This window comes from Carcharodon carcharias, chromosome 6 (assembly GCF_017639515.1).
Source record: "Carcharodon carcharias isolate sCarCar2 chromosome 6, sCarCar2.pri, whole genome shotgun sequence".
In the NCBI taxonomy this organism is placed as follows: Eukaryota; Metazoa; Chordata; class Chondrichthyes; order Lamniformes; family Lamnidae; genus Carcharodon; species Carcharodon carcharias.
In genome coordinates this window covers 128,154,180-128,163,606 of record NC_054472.1, presented here as the reverse complement: position 1 = coordinate 128,163,606, position 9,427 = coordinate 128,154,180, and the positions used below count along the sequence as shown (strand labels likewise).

General features: G+C 39.8%; 1 protein-coding gene across 5 annotated transcripts in view; it reads right to left on the bottom strand.

Moving 5' to 3' along the window:
- Positions 1-8,116: 8,116 nt before the first annotated feature.
- Positions 8,117-9,427, bottom strand: part of LOC121279258 (RNA-binding Raly-like protein) — a 1,065,807-nt gene continuing 1,064,496 nt past the window's right edge. For all 5 annotated transcript variants that reach the window (XM_041190353.1, XM_041190355.1, XM_041190356.1 and 2 more), the window contains one exon: positions 8,117-9,101. The gene's annotated coding sequence lies outside the window, so the exon portion shown is untranslated. The remainder of the gene's footprint in view (positions 9,102-9,427) is intronic.

Sequence of the window (9,427 nt, the reverse complement as noted above, 5' to 3'; positions counted from 1 at the left end):
TTTGCTGAAATCCATATAAACTACATCAACTGCACCACCCTCATCTACATACCTGGTCACCTCCTCAAAAAATTCAATCAAATTTGTCAGGTATGACCTCCCTCTGACAAAACCATGCTGACTATCCCTAATCAAACCTTGCCTCTCCAAGTAGGGCTAGATTCTCTCCTTCAGAATTTTCTCCAATAGTTTCCCAATCACTGACATGAGACTCACTGGCCTGTAGTTCCCTGGCTTACCTCTACAACCCTTCTTAAATAGCAGAACCACATTAGTTGTTCTCCAGTCCTCTGGCACCTCCCCTGTGGCCAGAGAGGACTTAAAAATTTGGGCCAGAGCCCCTGCGATCTCCTCCCTTGCCTCCCTCAGCAGTCTGGGACACAAGTCATCTGGACCTGGAGATTTGTCCACTTTTAAGCCTGCCAACACCTCAAATACCTTGTCACTCCCTATATCAATTTGCTTAAGAACCTCGCAGTCTTTCTCCCCGAGTTCGATACCTTCATCCTCATTCTCTTGGGTGAAGACGGATGTGAAATATTCATTCAACACTCTAGTGATGTCCTCTGGCTCTACCCATAGATTGCCCCCTTGGTCTCTTATGGGCCCTACTCTTTCCCTGGTTATCCTCTTCCCATTGATATACTTATAGAATATCTTGGGATTTTCCCTATTTTTACCAGCCAGAACTTTCTCATATCCCCTCTTTGCTCTCCTAATTGCTTTCTTAAGCTCAACCCTACACTTTCTGTACTCCACTAATGCCCCTGATGATTTGCTTCCCTTGTACCTGCTAAAAGCTTCTCTTTTCCTTCTCATCGTAACTTGAATATCTCTGGTCATCCATGGTTCTCTGGACTTGTTACTCCTTCCTATCACCCTAGAGGGAACATCTTGAGCCTGTACCCTCCCCATTTCCTTTCTGAACACCCCCCCACTGTTCCTCTGTAGATTTCCCCATAAGTAACTGTTCCCAGTCTACCTTGGCCAGATCCTGCCTTATTTTACTAAAATCCACTCTACCCCAATCCAAAACATTTTTTTGCAAATTGTCGATTTCTTTGTCCATAACAAAATTAAACTGTACCAAGTTGTGGTCGCTATCACTAAAATGCTCCCCCACCACCACCTCAGCCACCTGTCTGGCTTCATTTTCCAGAATGAATGTCCCTTGTTGGACCCTCAACATATTCACCTAAAATGTTCTCCTGTATACATTTCAAGAAATCCACTCCATCCAAGCCCTTAACACTATATCTATCCCAATTAATGTTGGGAAAGTTGAAATCACCTAATATAATTATCCTACTGTTATTGTTTTTACACACATCCACAAATTGTTCACATATTTGCTCCTCAATTTCCTGCTGACTATCTGGGGGTCTATAATGAACACCTAATAATGTGGTTGCCCCCTTTTTATTCCTAATCTCTACCCACAAGGCTTCTTTCGATGCCCCCTCCAAGATATCATCTCTCCTTACTGCAGTAACTGACTCCTTAACTAATAATGCAACGCCTCCTCCTCTTTTACCCCCTCCCCTGTCTCGCCTGAAGATGCTATATCCCGGAATGTTGATCTGCCAATCCCGCCCTTCCCTCAACCACGTCTCAGTGATGGCTACTATTTCACAATTCCACGTGTCAATCCTCACCCTTAACTCATCCGTTTTACCTGTAATACTCCTGGCATTAGAGGCCATCCAGCCTTGCCTTACTCCCTTGATGCTTATTGCAGCTGTACTCCCTCTGACTTGATTGTTTTACTTTATTATGATGTGTCCCTATTCTGCTAATATTCTGTGTCCCCTCCCCCTGCCAAATTAGTTTAAACTCCTCCCAACAGCACTAGCAAACCTGCCTGCAAGGATGTTAGTCCTGCTCTGGTTCAGGTGTAGACCGTCCCACTTGTACATGTCCCACCTTCCCCAGAAATAGTCCCAGTGATCCAGGAATCTAAAACCCTTCCTCCTGCATCAACTCTTAAGCCACGTATTCATCTGCGCTATTCTCCTATTTCTGAGCTCACTATCATGTGGCACTGGGAGTAATCCAGAGATTACAACCCGAGAGGTCTTGCTTTTTACTCTACTGCCTAACTCCCTGAATTCTTGATGCAAGACCTCATCCCTCTTTCTACCTATGTCATTGGCATCAACATGTACCATGACCTCTGCCTTTTTGCCCTCCCCCTTCAGGATGCCCTGTGGGCATTCAGTGACATCCCAGACCCTGGCACCAGGGAGGCAACATACCACCCTGGAGTCATGTTGATGGCCACAGTAGCACCTATCTGTTCCCCTGACTATTGAATACCCTATTACTATTGCTGTTCCTCTCTTCCTCCCCTCCTGTACAGCCAGGCTGCTTGTGGTGCCAGAAGTTTGGCTCTGTCCGCACTCCCTTGAGGAACCAGCGCCCTTATCAGCCTCCAAAACGGAATACCGATTTGTGAGCAGGACCCCAGGGGACTCCTGACCTACCTGCCTGTTTCTCTTGGACTGCCTGGTGGTCACCCGTTCCCTTCCTTCTTCAAATCCCTTCATCTGCAGTGTGACTTCCTCTCTAAACATGCCATCCATGACACTTTCAGACTCGTGGATGCTCCACAGTGTCCCCAGCCACCGTTCCAGCTCTGAAACCCAAGCTTCCAGAAGCTGCAGCTGGGCACACTTCCTGCACACATGCTGGTCCTGGGCACTGGAAATGTCCCCGGCTTCCGGCATAGAGCACGAGGAGCACACCAGGGCTTTGAGCTCTCCTGCCATGGCTTATCCATTTAAATTAAACCTTTTAGATCAGTTATTCTATGGCCCTTCTTTCCTGATCCTTGTTACTATAGAATATACAAACTATAAACCACAAAAAGACCTTAAACTATAAGTGATTAAAGTCGTAAATAGTGACCCCACTACTTTCCCTTGTAGCCTCTACTGCTGCAGCAGGGCAAGACCACTCTCTGAAGATTTAAAAAGTTGGATAGCATGGAAAAAATGCAAAGGGAACCTCTTCCCCTATGCACCGAATTCCCACTGTGCACCAAATTGCCAATACCATTCTGGCTGTGTCTCACTCAGGATGAGCTCTCTCCCCTGTTCATGTGCAAGCACACTGTACTTTGCAGTCAAGTTCCCTGAACCATACCAAAAACAAAAACAGAATTACCTGGAAAAACTCAGCAGGTCTGGCAGCATCAGCGGAGAAGACCTGAACCATACAGCTGACTTTAAGGAAAATTAGACAGGGGGTTTAATGAGCAACCAATCTGCTAGTGCCAATTTTGTGTCCTTGCCAAAGTTAAATTTAATATCCAATGTTTTAAATTTTAGAAAAAAGACTATAATGCTGCTGATATATGCAATTGAAATGTAATCAGGTGGGCCTTTATTGCAATATGAAGCCAACTCTGTAATTTTGAATTTATGTTAGTTGGTTTTACATTTCTTTGTGTATTAATTGATGTGAGGCCAATAGTTGCAGCAGAAGGCCACTCTTTTTGCCACAAATGAATGTAGATTCCAGACTAATATTATTTGATGGGATCAACTTATTCCATTGGTTAAACACTCAAAATTATTTCCTTATAAGTATTTTTCATCACAGCCAGCCATATATTTCCTACTCCTTCCTAGAACTTTTGCAGTTCTTCAATAATTTGTGTTCCACTGTCTCCCTCTCTTTGGCACAAGTTGGAAGATTACCATCATAGCTTACAGTCTGAAAATTCATCCATGAAAAGCCATTGTCACTTTCCTGCTGAAATGGTATCTTCATTTCGAGTGAATATTAATAACAAATGTTATGGTGCTTGCATCATCCTGATTTTTGTGTCCAAAGGTGCAGTCTATCATTTCTGCAGCTGTTGAACAGAAACAGACAAACTGCGATTTATTAAGTTCTATGTCAATAAAAGCCAATATATGTCAATAATATATTCTATTCATGTTCTTTTATTTAATTTTCTGTCCTTATCAATACAAAAGTTCAGATGTTTAAAAACTGTGGGAACAGATCGAAGAGCCAATGAATTGAAGAATATCCTGAAGGGTTCCTCAATCATTAACCATAAGCCATTGTTTTTTGAATCACCAAAAAGCAAGTTAGCACTAGTTTTCAATAATCATAAAATTTTTTAAATTTGTTTTAATACAACAAATGTTTATGCTAAACAATCATTTATTTTATCCACAAACATATTGAAATTTAAATCACAAGGAATGAAAATTTGCACACTAGTGATTATTAAACAGTACAGGAAATCTTTTAAAGAAATGTTTGCTGATTTATTGGCAAGCCATTTGCCTTCAGACAGAACCTATACAGGAGCAACTCCCACAGGTTAAAGCGTTTCTATTCATGCAAACACAGGCAGAATAAATTAAAGTTTTGCAAAATCTTTTAAATTATTTTTGTGAGCTCCATTTCTGAGGTAGACCTGGAGAACTTAGCAGAAAGACAATGCCCATCTTAGATGTTCTTTTCTCAACAAACCACGTAGAATTGTTTGTTTATTATTGAACAGAGACACATATAAAATTAATTTGTGTTGAGTTGCACCAGTGCTGGTTATCAGTGAGGCATTTTTCTTGTCTTTCTCTATGGGGTAGAAATTACTCTCTGATATTACTGTATGAACACTTAAGTGCTTTTGTTAAATTCCATTATATGCTTTTTAAATGGAGGAATTAACCTGTTTACTTTAATTTGGCTAACGCTTCATTATAATAGAGAAGAGAATTTGGTCTGAGTACTGTCCACAGTAATTTTTAACCTTACTAAGTATATTTTTAAAAACCTGTGCTGCTTCAACCATGTTTTTGATATTCTACATTTTTCTTGGGGCAGGATTTTACATCCCATGGGCAGGCACAGCCCCAGGCTTACCGGGCCCACACGCGACCCGATCAGGTGTAAAATAGTGCGTGACGATGTCGAGTGTCCCGACGTCATTGCGCACTCACGCCCTTAATCAATTAATTTAAACATATTTTTTGCTGCCCAGCCAATCTTACAGTTGGCAGATGAGCAAATTGGCCAGGTGGCCTTTTTGATTTTTTAGCAAGCCTCAAACACGGGTGGGGTTTCTACAATTAATTAAAAGATAAATATAAAATTTGGGGCAGATTTTCATTCTGTTCATGTTATTGTGAGTTAGTCCCATGTCGGAGCATTTTTTTCAGATTTGAAAAATCTTTATTTGTGATTTTAAAACTGTTCAGCTCCCTGCTTTCAGGGAGCTTTCAGTGCGCGTTCCCCCACGCATGCGCAGACTTTTGTACTTGCACTCACCCCGGCAGCGCTGAGCCTTTCAGCGTGTCTTTCACGCTGGCTGGCCGTTAGTTGGTTGGCCAGTGCGAAATTGTGGTCGGGGGCCGACCGAGAGCGATGGACCATTTCCTGGCCCCTCCCAGGCCCGCCCGCTGTGCCCAGCTGATGACCCGAAAATCCTGCCTTTGATTTCTTCTCCCTTTTAAACTTATTTTATGATTTGATGTATCCATCACTTACTCTTATTTTCTCAAACACAGAATTTCATGAATAACTAAATTATTAATGGACAAGGATGGTACTAAAGTACAAGGGTCTAGCAGAAGAAATTGCAATAAAATGAAGAGTTGGATGACATATATGCAGTTCTGACTGGAGGCTGATCAGTCTTGCCTACCATGGGAATCAAAGAGTTTGCTTAACTCGGTTTTTCTACAGCGAGACAGTAAATAGCTCTCATCTCTTATTGGCAAAGCTACCCAAACTATAACAAGATGAACAATGGATGAATATAAAGGCTACTTTTATCTTTTCATTGCTGTCTTGCAATGTCCGTCACTATTTTTTTGCCATTTCCTGGCTCCATCTCTATTATCAAGAGTATGGACCATATCTGCAAAACATTGTGAAGGCAGAAGAATAAGTAAAAGTGATATAATAGAAAGAAATTTACATTCTGCTCGTGCCAGAGACTTAAGTGCCATATAGTTTAGCTTACTATTATTGTGAGTTCTTTATGGCTAACTTTAATATATCATTCTTTTGTTTCTAAATTTTTGAAGTTTTATAAATTCAAGTTTCCAAGCTAACACACAAAATTAATAGCCATTATCATACTATACATTTAGGTCAAAAACATAAAATGTTGAAAATAAAACACCATTTCCCTCAGATGCTGATCAACCAGCTGAACATTGCCAGCAATTTTGTTCTTATATTTGGACTTAAAGCTTTCACTTTCTTTTCATTTCAAGGATATGATAAAGTATTGCTTAATGGGAAAATTCCCATATCAGTGGAACAAACAAATCACCATTCTAATTCATTTTACAGCATGGTAAACAGTTTCATCACCAACTAAAAAGAACACCAGCTCTACATGAAGGTTTATTAATTATTGGCTAGCAGCTAGGCATTTGCCGTAGGATTTATAGAGTAATCTATATATATATATTTTCATCAAGTAACAAAAAATGTATAAAATTTGAAAATAATCTCATCCAGGGATACCATTGTCTATCATCATAAACAATGGCAAATCTACTGCACATCAGAAAATCTGGGGCCATATTCTAAGTAAGCTTTTATGATTAAAAGCTAATGGATGTTTTTTTGTTTGAATGATTTTTTTTTGTTAAATCTGGTTTTCTCAAAACACACCATTAGCTAGAAATGTTTATACTTAGTGAAATACCACATAGCAATAATTTAAAACATTTTATAGTACCTTGCAGTGGCCTGGGGAATGTAGTCACTGATTGATGTCTCAAAGCCTAGTTTTACAAATAAGTAATTTATGTCTTTACTTTGTTTTGTTTTGACATACAGCCTATATGAATCTCTGAACATAGCAGACAATGTCTAACACTGTTGAAAAGTGAGTGAGGGAAGAACCAGAGCTTGATTTTCATGCAGTCGGGGAGGCTTGGCTGAGAGCTCAGAAATCCATTAGACTGTTGAAATACCTAAGCCCCAGGAAAAATATTGCTTGACTGATAGCTCTGGCTCCGTGATCTCTTCTGTCAATTGCACAATGTTTATTTACACAAGATAAAGAGGTTTCAAGTGCTTGCAGTTTTTTCTAATGATAATTTAAAGGGTGTGGATGATTGGCCTGTAGTAAGAGGGAGTTTTTTTTAAAAGGTATCAATGAATTAATTTTTAAAAGCTGTTTTTACACTTCCTATTGTCACTATAGGGTTCATTTGTTATGTACAGTGTATAGTGGGTGAATGGGCATGGAAGTGCCATTGCTTGGCATAGAGGGCATGAGGTGTCATGGGGGTGGATGAGGGCCAAATCTTACTATGGGGGCATGAGGGGTCATGTGGATGGTTGGGGGACAAAAGGTGACATGGATGGGCCATGGGGAGTGTATGGGGGTGAGGGGGTATGAGGGGTGAGGGTTAGGGGGCCTTACATTTTCCATTATAACCAGGATGAAGTCCCACAGCACTGAGACCTGTCTTTTAAACAGCCTGCTTTGGCAACTGGCAGCCTCTGAACTGTTTCCCAGGTCGGCTGGCCCGACTGCAGCCCACACCGCACCCCTGGAATGAAAATCTTGTCTCTTGACCCTTTCTTCTGAGGCAGGTGGGTTGAACCAGGAGTTTTGCCAACTCCTGCTACCTGCCTCTAGAATGAAAATCCAGCCCTTTGTGTTAAATGGTTCAGCTTTCTTTCTATTTACTAATCATTAAACTAAGATGTTAAAAGGATCACTGAAAATTGTAACATTTTAATTGTAACTATGTATTTCTCTCACTCGACTGAAGGCTAATTTTCCAAAAGGTTTTACCTTGTTGAGATAAATGAAATGAAGGAAATGATGCAAAAATGAATGTTAGTATAAATCACTTTAAATCCTTTCTGTATTATATTCCTTCTTCAGTACTCGACCTCTGCAAATATGTGCTCATTGGATGCACTTAACAGACATGTAAGTTTTTAGGAGGTGGCTTAAGAGGTAGGGGAGGAAAATAGAAGTGAGCACCATAACAGCATCGTGTTAGCAGTGTTGGCCAAAGAATTTTTAAAAATCTGCTGCAATCACTCACTCTCTGTTTTGCTCAATGCCAGGTATCTAATGGGATTTAGAATTGTTAAGGAATTAATGACAGGAAACATGTTGGATGATGTTTTCCTTTTATTACCCTGTAATTTTCATACATATTTACCATCCATCATTATCTCTAAGGACAATCATAAAAGTGGTGGGAAGCATCAAGGAGACTGTGAAATGGTTCCCCGCCCATTTCCAAAACTGCCCCATAACAGGAGTAAATACAAAAGAAAATCTGGGTCACTATCTCATGAAGTTCTGGGGGAAATTTAACTCTTCTGTCAGTAAACTGATGGAATTGGGTGCAATGCTAGTTTTAAACCTAACCCAATTTTACTTCCATGGGTTTCCTCATAGGCGGCTTAGGTTAAAATGAATGCAATCGTTAAATGCAACAATAATATCATTTTAAGAATATGGCCCCTGGATTTGCCTGCTATCCTTGTTAATGCAAACATGTACTTTTTAATTCACTGGCTCATTTAATATAACACATTTCCCATACAACAAACAAAAATTATAATTAGGTGTAGTTTGTACATGATCAATTAGATCATGCAATTACTCTAACACACTTAAAGCCAAGACCACATTACAACTTGAAACATCACTCAAACCTGAAAACAAGGTTTGACAATACATGCTGATATCAAAATAACTTTATCCCAGTACTATATGAGTATAATTTCTGTTAAGATTCCTTTACAGAGCCACGTTAATTTATCATGGGCTATATGTAAAAGAGATACATGTGTTTCTGTCACATTTAAAATACTGAGAATATATGTTTTAAAAAAATTCCTCCACAGTTATGGCTATGGAAATCCAACAAGCATACAAACTGGACAGAATTTAAATCTGATGAAAGTTTCTCTCTCGAAGGTCACGAATGTAATCTCCAACAAAGATGAAGTAACTCCCAAGCAAGATTGACTATCAGTCTTAATATATGTTACATTTTTTCTTCTGTTGTTGCTCAAGGTGATACCTTATTCCAGATGTCAGCTGGTCCATCGTTATCAACCACTATGTCTCCTTCAGTTTGTTTTAACTGCAAAGTACCAATGAGACAAATGAGGACTTGTTTTGCTCAGGACACTGCATAATTTACCAAAAGCACAAACAAACAAAAATATACAGATTTCAATGAAAACCTTTAAAACAATCTGACAGCACAGTTCTCAAAAACAAGTGCTTGGTTCAAATGAAAAAGTGCAGTCAAACACTTTAAATAAATCAGCGGACGCCACAATCGTTTGCTATAAGTATTTAACTCGGAGTGTTTGTTTCTACATCTGACAAGATTACTACATCTGATTGCAGATAGATTTGCTTCTGTTGAAGGACAGAAGCTGTTCTCATAGCAATTTTCCTTCT